A 17,839-nucleotide genomic window follows, 5' to 3' on the forward strand; every position below is an offset into this window, starting at 1 on the left:
TATATTGCAATTCACAGAAAGTTACTTCTTCCTGAAGTAGTAATAATAGGGGAAAAAGTGCCACTTCAGTTGCAATTAAACCAGGTTTCCATGCGTAGCTTAACATTAAGCAGAACCATGTTTGCAATTCTGCAAAGAAAGCAAAAAAGAAGTGACTGTGAAACATGCTGATTTGGCTACAAAGTAGTTGGGTCAGTTTTTATATGTACAATAGCTTCAGCTGGTTAAGAATTTAAACTTGAAACTCCTGAAGAACTTAATATATCCTGGTTCATCAACCAGGGAAGAAATGTCTCACATTGCGAAATTTAGAGAAACTCTGGTTCACCAAGGCTGCTTAAACTTCCTATGACTCAGATTTCTCATTAGGCTGGGAAAAAAGAAGGCTCATGTGATGATGGTCAGAATTAAATGAAATGGATTCCACGAAACACTAAGAAGCAAGCTTTGTCCAGGATAAGAGTTTAATAATTTGTAGCAATGATTACTCAATGCAACATTTCAAAATAAATACATAATTCCCTGGATTCTGGGGTTATATTTGGTAGGCACTGGGTTGAGTTTGCAAACTTCTTTCAGGGCCAGGGTATGAAAATCCAAAAACAAACAAACAAAAATCACCTATTTAAAAACGTTCCATTCCACTAAAATACTACATATTTTTTGTAGCCCTAACACAATAAAAAGAAAGCTAGAAAAAAATGAGTTTGCTGTTCTATGATAAGAAAGGAAGCTATATATTTTTCAACAATAATGGTGATTTAAAAAATTACCATTAAATGTTATTTAATTTAAGATATATTATTTATTTTAATATATATAATATATATTATATATAATAATATTTATTTAATTTAAAATATATTATGCCAGGATACTCCAATTTTTAAAAGCACAATGTTTTCTGTTTCCTAAACTTTTGCTTTACAGAAAAATTTTATTTGTTCAAAGTAACCAAGTAGTATTGATGCAAAAAACAAAAACAAATAACCCAACTCCCCAGTACTACCTTGAAAACCAACATACCAAACTTGATTTTCATTAGAATGAAAATTCTATTCACACTAGTAATTCAAAAACCAAAACTCAGATTTTATTTAAATATATAGAAAACACAATGCAAAAAGTTATTGAGCTTCATCTTCTGGACAAGAATTCCAAGTTAGTCTCTCTTCATAAAATGCAATTAAAATATGAGGACACATAATATTTGCTTCTTTTGCCAGCACCAAGTCAGCCTCATCTCAATCTTTCCATTCCATAAGAAACATCAATTCTCCACTGCTGTCTGTGGCACCAATTATTTGTCTAGGATCAAGACGTCAGCAAAGTCTCTTGGTTTGTCAACAGAATCTCCTTTCTTCTTTGATTTTCTATCAGTGAATCATCAGATTCACTGTTAGATAAAGATTTTCTTTTCATAACACTTTTTCTTTATCAGCTTTTTGAGAACTAAGAAATGCTTCAATTAACTCTTGACAATCTAAATTTCTTTAGGTTCCCAAATATTGTCAGCATCTGTAAATCACTTCCACTTCAGGACATACTTCACCTTCCCGTTTACTACATTTTTCACTACAAATTCTTCAGGCTTTGCCTCTTCAACTTTTTTATTCCTTCTGTTCTGTTTCCTTCCCAGTTTATGCAAAGTAGTTTCATTGGAGGCCATTTTTAATTGCAGACTTGAAGAGCTAGTTCTTTGATACTCTGGGTCACTGGCCCCCATCATTTCCAGCATTGGTTCCACACATTAAACTCCACTTTCTCGAGGTGAGGCCCACTGAGGATTTGTCAATTTGCAAGTGCATGCAGGTCCCAGAATGGAAGTGAGGCATCAGTGTAAATAGCGCTGGTTCAGTCTGTGATCAGAAGTCTTCCAAATTCTTTATATCCTACTAGGAAAAATCCATGGCAGGACATGTGGGTGTAAAGGGAGTTTACTAAAAGTTAGGGAAAAGCAATACAAAAGGAAGCATGGTGGGGCCAAGGTGAAAGCCGGAAGCCGAGATCTTGATAAACTTTTAATCATTTAAGCTAGTTACATTTGATTTGATTAAGCTGTACAGAACTTGTCAGTCACATGTGTAAATGATTTCATGAGCAATTGGCTTTTGAGATAATTATCTGTTCATTGAGCTTTTCCCTCTTACAGGGAGACCATCCTTCCTTGTATTAATGGTTGTGGGCCTTAAGAGCTTAGCTTCTCTTTATAAACTGTGAGATTGTAAATATTAGAACTTGTCTCATTTAGTTCCGGAGTCAGAATACAACATATTAGGTTCTCACTACTTGTTTGGAAAATGAAAGTGAATGTGAGATCATGTCAGCTAGATCATGGTGCTCCCATGTGTTTGGCATGGGACTTTATATTGGTAAATCAGAAGTAATACTGGGAAATGCATGCATATCAGTATGTCAGAGATAGTATAAGATGCTTTCAACAGAAAGTGTGACACCATTTTATTATAGAGCTAACAAATGCAATAGAATTGGTAATATAAAAATGTTGTTGAAAAGGGAAAAACATCCATAAGCCATTAGAAGAAGCTCACTATTTTTACGCATTCTTAGTCTAATATTTTGGCAAAAGGAAAATTGCCTTTTTACTTGAGATCTAGAGTATATGCTTTAATTTAGGGTTAAAATAATAAAGTGTTCTGTGACAGCATGTTAAAGCAAATTCTCTTGTCTGTGAGTTAAACTAAAGTTTAAAGTCAGTAGTAAAACTTTTGTGTACTTGCAAGCCAGTCACTAATATAATGGGAGATACTAGATAAATATATGCTGAAAGAATTGATCAATAAACTAATAATAAATAAAATTGTTGAAGAAATGGTTTCTAGTTCTATCTCTTTAGAAGAGAACTACATAGTCCTTAAAATCTCAGAAAATTTGTCACTTGCTCAGGTCCCAGAAACAATTAAGATTCATATCCTGATGTCTAAACTTTAAGGCTAGGACTACATCTAAATGATAGTCCTGAATCCTTTAAGAGTTGCTCTTTGCTCAAGATTACTCAGCATCATTGGGCATTAAACTGAGTCTTTAGTGTTAAAATCAGACTGAGATTTTTGAATAGTCATACTGGACTTAGTAATCAGGAAGCAACACTCTCCTTGGAGTCAATCAGATGTTTCCATTAACAAAAACCAGTGGCAAGGCACAGTTTCCCTGGAGTGGCATTTATTGCAATCATCTTATGCTTTAACAAGACAACGTGCATTTGATAACCTTGTACTTCCCAAGTCCCCTCATTCCTTCTTGACTTTGAAAATGTCTCTAAATTTATTTCTAAATAGAAATTGCTCTAGGAAAGAAAAGTCATTGTGTATGAGACAGAGGTAAAGAAAATGAGAATGAAAGAGACAGAGTTTTCATTGTAGAAATAGTAAAGCCATTTCCAAAGAATGTTAAAATACAGAGAAAGCTGAACACCAGAGGTTCACTGGTATAATACTAGTTACTTGGGAGGCTGAGATAAAGAGGATCACACCTAGAGGCCAGTCCATTAAAAAAGTTCCTTAAACTTCATCTCAGCCAATACCCAGACCAGTGGCATGAACCTGTCATCCCAAAGTATGAGGGAAGTGAAAGGCAGAGAGCATAAAATCGGAAGGTTGGGACTGAGACCCTATCTCCAAAACAACCAGAGCAAAAGGGGCTGAAAGTATATCTCAAGATATAGAGTACCTACCTAGCAACTACAAAGCCCTACAGTCAAACCCCAGTACATAAAATATGAGCAGTTTCCAAGAAGATGAATTAAAATATTCCTCTTGTATTGGAAAAGAGCTCAAATACAACTTTGAAAAAACTCCTTTTTTTCTCTTCATCATGATTTATGAAGTATTATTTAGTTTTTCAGGTTTTGATATGTATTTATACTGGGTCAGACAAAAAGTCTTATAAATTACAGGAAATATATTTTTGCCTTTTTCCATTTTATAGGTAAACAGTATAAATGTGTATAAACTCAAGTTAGGTAAATTTAAGTGTCTTTCATCAACAGACAGTTTTAAACCTGTTTTCTACCTGGGTGCCAGTGACACATCTGTAATCCTAGCTATTTGGGAGGATAACAGTTCAAGTTTACCCAGGGAAATAGTAAACAAAACCCCATCTCCAAAACAACCAGAGCAAAAGGGACTGGAGGTGGCTCAACCAGTAGACCATCTGCTTTGCAAAAGTGAAGTCCTGAGTTCAAACTCCTGTGCCACCAAAAAATTTAGAAAGTAAAAACAAAAAACAGTAAAAAGGTAAAAATAAATATTTTCTAAAGGATGTAGAAGGTTGAGAAATAAATTGATTGTAAGGCAGAAATAATGTGCTGGTTTGAAATGTTATATGGTACAAAGGCTAATTGATTTTCATGTGACTGCCTTGCTAATTATAATCTTGCTATGACTGATGTTTGTGAATTCATATAAGATAACCCTTTCATCATATGATAATAGTCCTTATCAATTTATGTAAACACATCTATTCATTCTGGCTATAAGAACATATAAGGACCAATATTTGTATTTCCTCATTTCTCTGCCTTTTCTGTATACATTAGCTTCTATTTTACCCCTTTCCAAGCTACATGTAATTATACTCTTACTCATGAAAACAGGCCTTTTCTGCATAGTCAAACTATAAATGGCTAAGCTGTCTCTGCCAATACAAAAATGTATTGACAGTTAATCTAGATCAATATGTCAAGACAATGTACTTTTTCTAAACGTCAGTTTTATTTAGACTTGTAAAAAAGTATAGGATGCATAATTTAAGTGACACAGAATTGGTATAAACAGGATTTGCTACATTCAGGATGACTGCCTTTCTTAAACCACACCCTTAAATTTCTTGCTAGGCTTTGTTTCCTAAACCTCTATATATCAAGAATATTATTACAGAATTCAGAAAGCTGTGAAAGTCATCAGATAATATATATTATAATATGCCACATCGTAGTTCTGTACTGCTATTGAACTTCACAATAAGCCTATGAGGTGGTAGCATAATGAACATGTTGTATATGTGAATTAATTGGAGCCAAGAAGATTTAGTAAACCAGAAACTGGTGTGGCAACAACACAGAGCCCCATGAGTTTAGGAGATGGTATAAGGAAAGTGATGGACAATAAATTAATTAATATGTAAAGGCTTACATGTGTAAATAGATGTAAATAGGTAAGTGATTATATCCTATTTGATATAGAAATGATACTCCATCATTTACCTAAGTTCATCAGAAAATTTGGACATAGAGGAAATATCAATGTGCACCATTATTCAGAGGGCTGACTTTTAACTTCAAGAGTATGAATACCTCTGTCTTTGTCCATTTTAGCTGATATGATTAAATACTGGTAGCTTATAAATAACAAAAAAAATATTCCTCACAGTTTCAGAAGGTGAGAAGTCCAGGGGATGAAGGTATCAGCCAGTTATGTGTCTTGTGAAGGACAGCATCTTAATCCATACATGCCCATCATTTCATTGTGTCCTCACAGAGTGGAAGGGGATATGAAACATACTGGGGTCACTTTCACGTATGAGGGCAGAGATCCCATTCATGAGGACTCATGATTTAATTCCCTCCCAAGCCTATCACAGTTAAATACCATTACCTCAGATTTATAATTTCAAGAGGGGAGAGAGGGAGAAACAATCTACATCATAGTATCCTGCACCTGGCACTCCAAAATTCATGCCATAATAGCTTGAAAATACATTCATTTCATTCCAATTGCACCCAAACCAGCTCCAGCATTAACTCAATACTCTAAAGCCTAACGTGTCATCTAAATAGCATTTATATTAGCTATGGTTGAGACAGAAGGCGTGATTTATACTGAGGAAAATTCCCTCCAGCTATGTACCTGCAAAATCAGATATATCATGTTCTATAAAAATATGAGGGTAGGACAAGCACAGGTTAGACATTCACATTCTAAAATAGAGAAAAGAGAAAGAAGAAAGGAGGAACAGTTCCCTAGCAAGTCTGAAACTCAACAGAGCCAATTCCATCATAACTTAATACTTGAAAATATTCTTCATTGGCTTAACTATCTGCCTTCCAAGCCCACTGGAGCACACTCACACCTCCTGGACACATTAGAGGGGTAGTTCTAACCAGTCCATTTTTCTCTCCCCACTACAGCATTACCAGGCAGTTATTTGTCCCCAAAGGCTATAATAAACCCTGTCACCATGGCTTTTGGTGGCTCCACATCCATAACAGCTCTGTGCCGAAATCTGACCTCTACAGTGGCTCTGTGCCTGGGCTCTGTGTCAGCAATCTTTGTCCCCTCGAGCTATCCGCTCGAGAATTCTGGTGTAAAGTGGTAAACTCCACTCCCATGGCTACTCTTAGCATCATGCTAATGGCAGGGTTTCTGCAGTGACTTACACTCACTGGGACCTTGCATTCTGAGTTTGGGATTGGACAGTCAATATTGATGATTTTCTAATGACCTCTGGTGTTATTTATCCATTGTGTTGTGTAACAGATCCTGACTCTGTTCACAGAGATGACTAATTTTAACAATTTGTTATTTGGCATCATACTACATACTACCTCCTGAACAGGCTCTTCCATTTCTTTAAAATATAGAGAGACTGAATTTGTTCAAAATTTTTTAGTTCTCTTTCCTCCTTAACAAGCAGTTTTATCTTTATGTAATTTCTCTCTTCTCATGTTTGACTACGAGCAATCAAGAGAACATTACCAATGATTTTCTTAGAAATTGTCTTAGTAAAATATACAATTTTGTTTTTCACAAATTTTATCTTCCACTAAACAGTAGGAAACAAACAGAATTCACTCAAATTATTTGCCACTTTATAACAAAGATGTCTTTCCTTCATTACCCAATAAAGATGTTGTTATTTGCATCTGAGACTTTATTGGAATGGCCTTTGTCACCATATATCTACCAGCATTCTATTCAGCATTACTTAGATATGCTCCATGAAGACTGAGACTTTCACTAGAGCTGTCTTTATTTTCCCCCTTGGCCCTCAATAAAATCATTCTTAGTCATCTGTCCATGACTTTTTTCTAGCATGCACCTCAAAATGCTTCCAATCTCTAACCTCACCCAGTTCTGAAGCCACTTCCTCATCGGTATTTATTTGTTATAGTACTGTTTCTTGGTGTCAAATTTCTATCTTAGTCTGTTTGGTCTACTATAATAAAATATCATAAACAAGGTGACTGATAAATAACATATGTGTGCTTCTCACAGTTCTAGAGGATAGGGTGTAGAAGATCAAACAGCTAGCAGATTCTGTGTCTGGTGAGGGTCTGCTCCCTGGCTCATAGATGGACATCTTTTCACTGTGTCTTTAAATGTAGGATGTGATTAAAAAAAAAATTTAGGTTCTTTTATAAGAGTACTTATACCATTCACAGTGCTCTGCCCTTAGGCACGACTTAATCACTTCCCAAAGGCCGCACATCCTAGAACATTCCCTTGGACGTAGGATCACAATATATAATTTTTTGTGGGAGAAAACACAGATTATTGTAACCTTAGAGCTAAAAATTGCTTACTAGTCTGGACAGCTTCAATTCTCCAATTGCTCATTATGCATTGAACTGAATTTTCTTTGCTATAATTGGAACTCAGTACCTTCAGTGAAGGAATGATGATCCCAACCTATTAAGAATGGGTCAACAATTACTATTCAACAGTCTAAAAAATTGAAAAAATGTGACCATTTGGAAATGATTAGAATGGTAGATCTCATGTTAAGATTTCTTACCAGATACTCACACACACGTCCTCTGTCTCTCTTTCTCTCTCTCTCTCTCTCTCTCTCTCACACACACACACACACACACACATAATCCAAGGAAACTTTGGGGTATGTTAGATATATCTGTAATCTTGATTGTGGTAATGGTATCACGGGTGTTTGCATATTTCCAAAATCATCAAATTGTACACATTAAATGTGTGCAGTTCTTTGTATATCAATTATACCTCAATAAAGCTGTTTAAAAAAGAGAAATGATTGGAAGGAAAAATGAATCTGAAATTGAGAACATCTGCTGAACTGGTAACAGAAATTACCCTGAATGATTTGAGACAGAAAAAAAATACTCTGAATTGGGGATAAAGTCTGTGAAAAATTCAAATTTAAAAACTGCTGTGGTGCTATGAAATTTGAGACTCTGTTTCATAGAAGGCACATCTTATTTGTATCAATGGAGAGAAGTTATTGAGTAACTTGATTTTCTTTATAAGGAGACTTTATTCAAAACTATTGTTAGCAATTGTGAAAATTAAGCATTAGAAAATATGATTTCTGAAAACAAAAGAGATATTTCATAAGTAGTTAGAACATTATTATGGATTATTTAGGAAAGAAAAGGAAAAAATGTAACATATCAGCAAGCACTATATGTTGTGCAAAACACAGCATGTAGACCATGTATGGACATGTATATGTGTGCATGAGATGCCTCTATACTAATTTCAGAGAACCAATAAAAATGATATTACACCCATTTTAACAATTATATCCTTCCTTGCATTCATTTCACGAGTAAAAGACATTAAAAGATAGACCAACATTATTCTGATCATGATTTATAAACTATCCCAAGATAACCCCCAAAATTCAAAGTTTATGAAGGATTTCTGAATACTTGCAAAATGTCACTATTGAGTCTAATAATCTACAAGTTTCTACAAATCATTGCTCAAACTGCATCATAATTATAGCAGTCATGTTTCTAAAACCTTCTTCAGTGACTTCCCAGAGAAGTCAAATTATGCAATTGAAAGGAGTTGGAGTTAGGGCCTTCTGCAATTCCCTTTGAGAATGCATTCCCACACAAGTTCTTAGTCACAGTCTGCACTAAAATTATTGCCCATCTCCCTCATTTCCCACTTCTCATCTATCTAAAATCGTGGTTCAGAAATCACCAAAGTCAACCACTTCAGGAAATGCAATTTATTAAAAAAGATCCAAATCTTCATTTTAAAATGTAGTATTTGACATTACAGACAACATTCATCTTAATATTTGTGAATATTGACTTAAACTAATGCTATTATAAATACTTGATAGTACAGCATAGTTGATATAATTGCTTTTAAAACTCCAAGTCATTGTTTTTTCTTTTGCTTCTCATTCTTACTTTAGAAAGCTTCTTAACACCTCTGAGACTGTTTTCTCTCTGAAGAATGTCAATAATGCCTGTGTTATAGGGTTATTGAAAGAATTAATAAAATACCATATTTAAGTGTTTTATACATATACTGGTATACATTAACCTTTTGGAAAACTTGATTTTTTTGAGTAAGAACAGATAGATTGAAAGAAGAATATCTCTTAATACTTTGAAAAAGATTGCAATAAGACAAAAAATTGTTGGAATCTTCATAAGATAATATATGACCTGAGATATTACATGTAGTGGGAGCTACTAAATGTCTGGTATAAGTCCAAAGAAAATGTTATATATTGGTGAAAGAAACTAGATCTGAGGCATACTTTACACACCATCATCTTTACCTAGGCAGAGATGATGAAGCAGAATGGGGGAAAGACTTTTCAAACAAAGTCTCTCCTGTCTCTTTTTGAACATAAAGACATAGCCACAAAAGACTTCCAGTTTCATCCTCCAACAAAGTTTCATATATAATGAAGGCTCAGTGGTTTAAAATGTTATGTTCATATTTTTTACATCAATTTGCTTTTCAGCAGGTTTTCTGTCAGGTGAGTGTAATATAAAGGTGCAATAAGACTTCTTTTAGGAGTGAAAGGATTAAAAATTCTTAAATGTTATTATCACAGCAAATCACTCTAAATGAAATCAAGAAATATTATTGTTATGAAGTGGATATCATCCTGAAGATTTTGTGAAGATGCATGCCTACTTGAGAATATTTACTGAATTTTATCTGTACTCTTTCCCTGCCTATGTCACTTTTAAAATTTAAATATTTATGATTTTTTACTCGTTTAATGACAACCATCCTCCATTTTTTTCTTGGCATCTCTTACTTCATCATACACAGCAGGACTCTTTCTTAAAATAGTGCTAATTACTTTCCTGATGTTGAAAATGTAGTCCTTCATATCCACAGGTTACTGTTTCTAGGAACACTCAATGATACCAAAATCCAAGAACTCTCAAATCCCTTATATAAAATGGTATAGTGTTTGCATTTAACCTACATACTATACCTCCCATAAATTTTAAATGATCTCTAGATTACTTGTAATACCTAATATAATGTAAACATCATATAGCTGTTGTAGTGTATTTTTTATTTTAAAACGTATGTAACTTTGTTTTCATTTTTAATTAAAAAAATTTTTTAAATACTTTCACTGTGTAGTTGGTTGAATTCAAGGATGCAGAACACATTAACCTGAAGGCTGATGGGAATGATTTCTCTTCATGTTTCACATAGCTCCCCTTGGCACACTTTCTGAATGATAACCACCTAGCCCTGCCATTGGGTCCTGTTTGTCATCAAACTCCCACACAAACTCTTTTTTGTAGGCTCATATTCTAATACAGAAGCTACGAGCTACATAGAATTGTAAAGCATTTGAAATGTGTGTAGTCCAAATTGGGAGATGCTGTTAGTATAATGTACATTCCATGCTGTAATAAGTTAGTACAAAAATATAGCTAAGGGGAGAACACATACATGAGGAATAGGGAATGGTAGGAAACCCAAAACTTGAACGTGTTTGATGTGTCCCAAGGAGTTAATATGGTAACCTTAAAATGACAGAGGTTACTATGGGAAGGTGACCAGGAAGTAGTGAAGAGGTCTGGTAGAGATGAAACAATTCAGGTTGTAACACACTTGTGCATGGAAGCAATGCTAAGAATCTCTCTGTATAGCTATCTTTATCTCAAACTAGCAAAAACACTATGTCTTTCATATTATTACTAATGTCTTCTCTTCAACAAAATTGGAGAAGAGGGCAAAACAGGTTCTGCCTGGAAGCAAGGGCATAGGAGGGAGGAGGAGGGAGAAGGAGGGAATGGGGGAGGGGCAGGGGGCAGGGGTAAGAAGTGGCCCAATGTATGCACATATGAACAAATTTTAAAAATGTATAAAATTTCTTCTTAGTTATTTTATATTGATTGCATATTGAAATGCAAATATTTTGAATATGTTGAGTTAGATGAGATATATTATCAAAATTAATTTCAGCTTTTTCGACTTTTTGGTAATGTTACTAGGAATTTAAAACTGCATATGTGGTTCATATTTATTTTGAGTAGGGATGTCTTTAGAGAAATTAATGCATACAAATTAGACACTTCTCATTTCGTTCCTCCTTTTGGTCCTTATTTTACAAACTGTTCTCTATATACTGAATAAACACTGACTAAATGCCTACTACATATCAGGTATTATTTCCTGATATTGGAAAAACAGTGAGGATCAAGATGAGTAGTTCAGATGCTTTTTGGAGCTTGTATTTTCATGTAGGATGTAAGAAAGTAAACAAGTAAATATAAATAATCATAATAATTTCAAATTTTGATAAACACCATGTGAGTTGATCATATATTGCATAATTCTGGGGGTAGGATTACATTATAATGTTACAAAAGACAATCTGTTTTAAAAGGTCACAATTTAAGAGAATGGGGAGAAAAGAGTGCAAGTATCCTGTATTGTTCCAATTTCTTTAATTTTTACAGTATTTTTATGTTATATACTATATATGATTACCAGTTTTTAATGTTTATATGTGGAGATAGTTTTAATTTAAGTACATATTCTAATTGATTGATAGCATTCTGTGATTGGTTAGCCATTTGTACTAGGCGACAAAAGAGACAGATACCACAGATTGTACCATGTATCCCCTTAAGCAGATCTATAGAATTCAGGTCATATAAAGTAACTATTTTGCAAATGCTATTTATTTGGTAATACATACATTATTGTGTGAGCTCATTTACAAGACATAATTCCTATATTTGGGATCAAGAGATGAAACCATAACTTTGGTTATATAACAAATAAGAGGAACTAGTTAATTTTAAATAGCCTAAAATTAATTGAGCCTTTAATAAACTGTTTCCTAATTATTCCATGCATGAAATTTCTTAATTGCATTTAATTTTTAATTTACCCAAAATTTGACCAATTCTCTTCTCATCAGTTTACATCTGTGTCTGGTTGAGGTGTGAAACATCTGTAAAGGCAGGTTCTCAGCTCTGCCTTTCAACAGGATGCACAAATCAACACAGGATCTAGACCAACAGGTGTTATAAAATAAAGGAAAGTGTAAAAGCAGTGTGTGCAGGTGAAGTACTGTTTTCAGGTCTGTAATATGTTATGGCAAATATGCCCCAAAGTGACTTTTTCCATTACTCCAATTGTCAAATTTCTCTTAGGGGCAAATTTCAATGACGTTGGTTTTTGTCATGACATGGAGAATTATTGCTGTTATCCAAACAGAAGCTCCTTCAGTAAATTGTGGGACAAAACTTTCTGGTCAATTAGGTCCACCTTCCCCAGAGAATCAAAGATATCATAGAACTTTTTGAAATGCTATCACACTTTTTGTACATTCTGAAATGCATTTATGACATGTATGGGATTTATTTTAACTTACCTCATTAATTTCAATGCACATTCTTTTTACAAAATTATTATTATTTTGAGATTCTCCTTTATTGCAACTTTCTATATTCATATTGAATTAAGATAGATAAATAATTATCAACATTAGGAAAAACCAATATACTTTAGTAATTTAACAAACTTTATTTAGCACCTCTGTGTGTCAGAATCTATTCAAGACAACAGAGATTTAAGATTATGGAAAGAATGCCCTTGAAGTGTGTTGAGGGGTGTCTACATTATCAGAATCTAACAAACTAATTAGATGAAGTACAGAAGATCTACAAAAATATCACAAGTACAACATTATGGAACTATAGAGGAAGAAATGTTCATTTGTCCTGGGACCTTCAGAGAAAATGTTAGAGATAACAAGTTTACATAATACATTAGTAAGAGTTTATCAAGAAAGACAAATTGATGAACTGGCTAGCTCATAGACAATTTATAAAAAATATATAAAACAACCACAACATGACAAAAAAATCCTCTGGGTTGTGTTTGTAAAACTGTTAGGTAAATGGCTGGATGGATAGTAATGGAAAACTTACCTGAAAAGGTAGTTTGTACAGGACATAAAGTTATTGAGCACTATGTGTTGCTGTTCCCTAGATCCTTTGTCAGCCTTCCTGGAAATCTTTTATTATTTTGCATGGAAAAGTGTTAGGAGATATTATTAGTCACCTAATGTTGACAATATCAGGAGACTCATATTTTATACCCCCAAAGTTATCTAAAAGACCATAATGTCACCAAGATTCAATAAGCATTTGAAAGTTAGATACAACCTTCCCCAAATTGTGCTCCCTCTCTTTTCCCTAAAAACATACATAACAAAAATAATGGAAGATCTTTCCAAAGCTCTTGTCTAGAAAACTGTCTTTGGCCTTTAGTATGGTTTGTGGGAATTTGTAAAATCAATATACTGATGATGGTCTCTGTATCTTCAGACCTAGTTTGTTCATTACTTGCTTTGGAAGTGACACTTGTTAGTTCAAAAGTTCAGCAATACCACTCAAATTTTTGCATTCCATTTTCTTTTAAATTGTTTCATAGAGCATTTATTGATGTTTTAGGAAACATTACAACAGACACAGGACCATTTAAGTTTTATGTCTACACAGTTATTTCTTTTATCTTTTGTTAAATCATTTTTATTAGTATATGATAGTTATACAGGAGGTTTCACTGTGACATTCCATATATATATACATATATATGTGAATATATACATATATACATATTTATCTACATGTATATGTATATGCACATCTATATATGTATAGAACCCTGGATTAGTTCATCCCTTCCATTATTCTCCCACCTACCTCATTCCCCTTTTGAAAAATAACTTCAATAGTTTTCAATGTTCCATGTTCATACATGTATAGAAAATATGTTAACCATATTTAACCTCCATTGCCCTGTTCATTTGCACTCCCCATCCCACTGATGCCCTCCCCTTAACATGAAATTTTTATATTCCTGTACTTCATTGTTTAATTAAGCATCTTTTGTTGTTCAGTGGGGGTTTTGCTTTAATATTTTACCTGTAAATATATCATGTTTAAATCAGTCTAACTCCTCCACTATACTTCCTCACCATTTCCCCCTTGTTCAACAGTTTTCAGCATGTTTCATTGTGTCCTTATCCTACATAGATGTGATGTATTTCAGTATTATTCACTCTACATCATTCATTTTTTTATCTTTTTCCACCTCCTTTAGTCTCAGTGAGATTCTCACTTGAGGAAACATGTTATGTATTTATTTATAGGTATAAATGATTTTGCTTGCATTTGTATGGGATCTACCTTCTGCATGAGAGAAAATATGTGACCTTTGTCTTTCTGAACCAGAAATTTCACTAAAGATGATGTTCTGCATACAAACATCTGAATGCAGTCAAGGAGATTACAACAAAGGAGATAAATGGAATGAAGACTCCAATGTGCGATATGAAAGAGGAGCTTAATAAAGATACAGAAAGTTTCCAAAGCATGCAAAAGAACATAAACCCTGGAAATAAAATGTTCCTTAAGTCAAATAAAAAAATACAGCTGGGTGTGAACCAATTCAGTTTACAATACATATATACATGTAAACGGCACAATGAAACACCCTGCATACCTAATTTAGACAAACAAAAATGTCGTCATTATTTTTCCCCTCAATAATAAATTAGTACAAGAACCAGAGGGAAATGAAGAAAACAGATGCCTAGATCCAGATTCCAACCAATGAAGATAAACTATGCAAAAAACCCAATGAAGCCCATAAGAACAACCTGAAAGAAGAAATCCTGCAAGTAATCAATGAGAATTATATAGAGATGATACTGGATATGGTCAACCAAAATGTGCAGGAGACACTCAAGAAATTTCAAGATGGCAAAAATGGAGAATTTGAAAAAGCACAAGAGCAAATAAAAGAAACTATAGAAGCACTGTATAAACATCAAAGTGAAACAAAGAACACAATAAATAAAGAGATAAATGAACTCAGGATGAAAATAGACAATATTAAAGAGGAAGAGACTCAGGATATGGAAAACCTCAGAAAAAAGAATGAAACAGAAATGAAAAACAAAATGGAAGATCAATCCAGCAGACTAGAACAAGTAGAAGACAGAATCTCAGAACTCGAAGATGAAATGGTAATTAAAGGAAAAACCAAAGAACTATTAGTTAAACAACACAAGACATGTGAAAAGAAAATGCAAGAACTCACTGGCTCCATCAAAAGACCAAACCTGAGAATCATGGGCACTGAAGAAGGAGAAGAGGTGCAAGCAAAAGGAATGCATAATATATTCAACAAAATGATAACAGAAGTTTTCCCAAATCTAGAGAAAACTATGCCCATACAGGAACAGGTGACCTCCAGAACACCAAACAGACCTGACCAAAATAGAACTACCCAACAACATATTATCATTAAAACAACAAGTACAGAGACTAGAGAAAGAATATTGAAGGCTGTAAGAGAGAAAAAACAAGTAACATACAAAGGTAAACCCATCAAAATCACAGCAGACTTCTCAACAGAAACATTAAAAGCAAGAAGAGCTTGGGGAGAGATCTTCCAGGCACTGAATGAAAATAACTTCAACCCCAGGATACTCTACCCAGCAAAACTATCATTCAAAATAGATGGAGCAATAAAAGTCTTCCATGACAAGCAGAAACTAAAACAATATGTGACCACAAAGCCACACTTCAAAAGATTCTTCAAGGGATTCTACACACAGAAAGTGAAACCCAACATAACAATGAAAGAGCAGGCAGTACCAAACTACAGGAAAAGAAAAAGCAAGAAAGTAGAGAGTAACCTCTATTTAGATACACACAATCAAACCTTCAACCAACTAAGAAAACTAAATGACAGGAATCACCACATACCTGTCAGTACTAACACTTAATGTTAATGGACTTAACTCCCCCATCAAAAGGCATCATTTGATAAACAGGATTTAAAAAGAAGATCAACAATTTGTTTTTACAGGAGACCCATCTCATTAATAGAAATAAGCATAGGCTTAGGATGAAAGGTTGGAAGAAGATTTATGAAGCCAATGGCCCCCAAACACAGGCAGGAGTAGCAATACTTATTTCTGACAAAGTAGACTTCAAACCTACATTGATCAAGCCAGACAAAGAAGGACATTTCTTACTAATAAAATGGGAAATAGACCAAAAGGAAATAACAATTATCAACCTATATGCACCCAACGTCAATGCACCCAGTTTCATCAATCATACCCTGAACAACATAAAAGCATATATTAACTACACCACAGTGGTAGTGGGAGACTTTAACATCCCACTATCATCAATAGATAGGTCATCCAAATGAAAACATCAATAAAGAAATCCTAGATCTAAAACATACCATAGATCAAATGGACCTAGATGATGTCTACAGAACATTTCATCCAACTTCTACAAAAAATAAATTTTTCTCAGCAGCCCACGGAACCTTCTCCAAAATAGATCATATCCTAGGGCACAGAGCAAGCCTCAGCAAATATAAAAAAATAGAAATTATACCATGCATTCTATCTGATCACAATGCATTAAAACTAAAAATCAACAACAAAAATAAAGACAAAAACCATGCAAACAGCTGGAAACTGAACAACTCATTGCTTAATGAATAATGGGTCATTGATGAAATAAAAGAGGAAATTAAAAGGTTCCTGGAAGTAAATGAAAATGAAAACACAACCTATTGGAACCTATGGGACACAGCAAAGGTAGTCCTGAGAGGAAAGTTTATAGCCATGAGTGCATATATTAAAAAGACTGAAAGATCTCAAATCAATGACATAATGATACATCTCAAACTCCTAGAAAAACAAGAACAAGAAAATCCCAAGACAAATGGAGAGAAAAAATAAAAATACGAGATGAAATCAATGAAATAGAAACCAAAAAAGCCATACAAAGAATTAATGAAACAAAAAGTTGGTTCTTTGAAAAAATGAACAACATCGATAGACTCCTGGCAAACCTGACTAAAATGAGGAGAGAAAACACCCAAATTAGTAAAATCAGGAATGCAAAAGGGGAGATAACAACAAACACCATGGAAGTCCAGAAAATCATCAGAGACTACTTTGAGAACCTATATTCAAATAAATTTAAAAATCTTGAGGAAATAGACAGATTTCTAGATACATATGATCATCCAAAACTGAACCAAGAGGACATTAATCACCTGACTAGATCTATAACACAAAATGAAATTGAAGCAGCAATCAAGAGTCCCCCAAAAAAGAAAAGTCCAGGACCTGATGGAGTCTCTGCTGAATTCTATCAGACCTTTAAACAAGAACTAATAACAAACTGCCTTAAACTGTTCCATGAAATAGAAAGTTAAGGAAAACTGCCTAACACATTTTATAAAGCCATTATTACACTTATCCCAAAACCAGGCAAAGACTCCTCTAAAACACAGAACTATAGGCCAATCTCCTTAATGAACATTGATGCAAAAATCCTCAGTAAAATAATGGCAAACCAAATTCAACAGCACATCAAAAAGATCACTCACCACAACCAAGTAGGCTTCATCCCAGCAATGCAGGGGTGGTTCAACATACAAAAATCAATAAATGTAATAAACCACATTAACAGAAGCAAAGACAAAAACCACTTGATCATCTCAATAGATGCAGAAAAAGCCTTTGATAAGATCCAACACCATGTCATGATAAAAGCTCTAAGAAA

At 34.0% G+C, this 17,839-nt stretch overlaps 1 pseudogene; it reads right to left on the bottom strand.

Annotated features, from left to right (window-relative positions):
• Nucleotides 1-1,127: 1,127 nt before the first annotated feature.
• Nucleotides 1,128-1,669, bottom strand: LOC109702791 (chromobox protein homolog 3 pseudogene; annotated as a pseudogene).
• Between the last annotated feature and the right edge of the window lie 16,170 nt (nucleotides 1,670-17,839).

Source organism: Castor canadensis, chromosome 15 (genome assembly GCF_047511655.1).
Source record: "Castor canadensis chromosome 15, mCasCan1.hap1v2, whole genome shotgun sequence".
In the NCBI taxonomy this organism is placed as follows: Eukaryota; Metazoa; Chordata; class Mammalia; order Rodentia; family Castoridae; genus Castor; species Castor canadensis.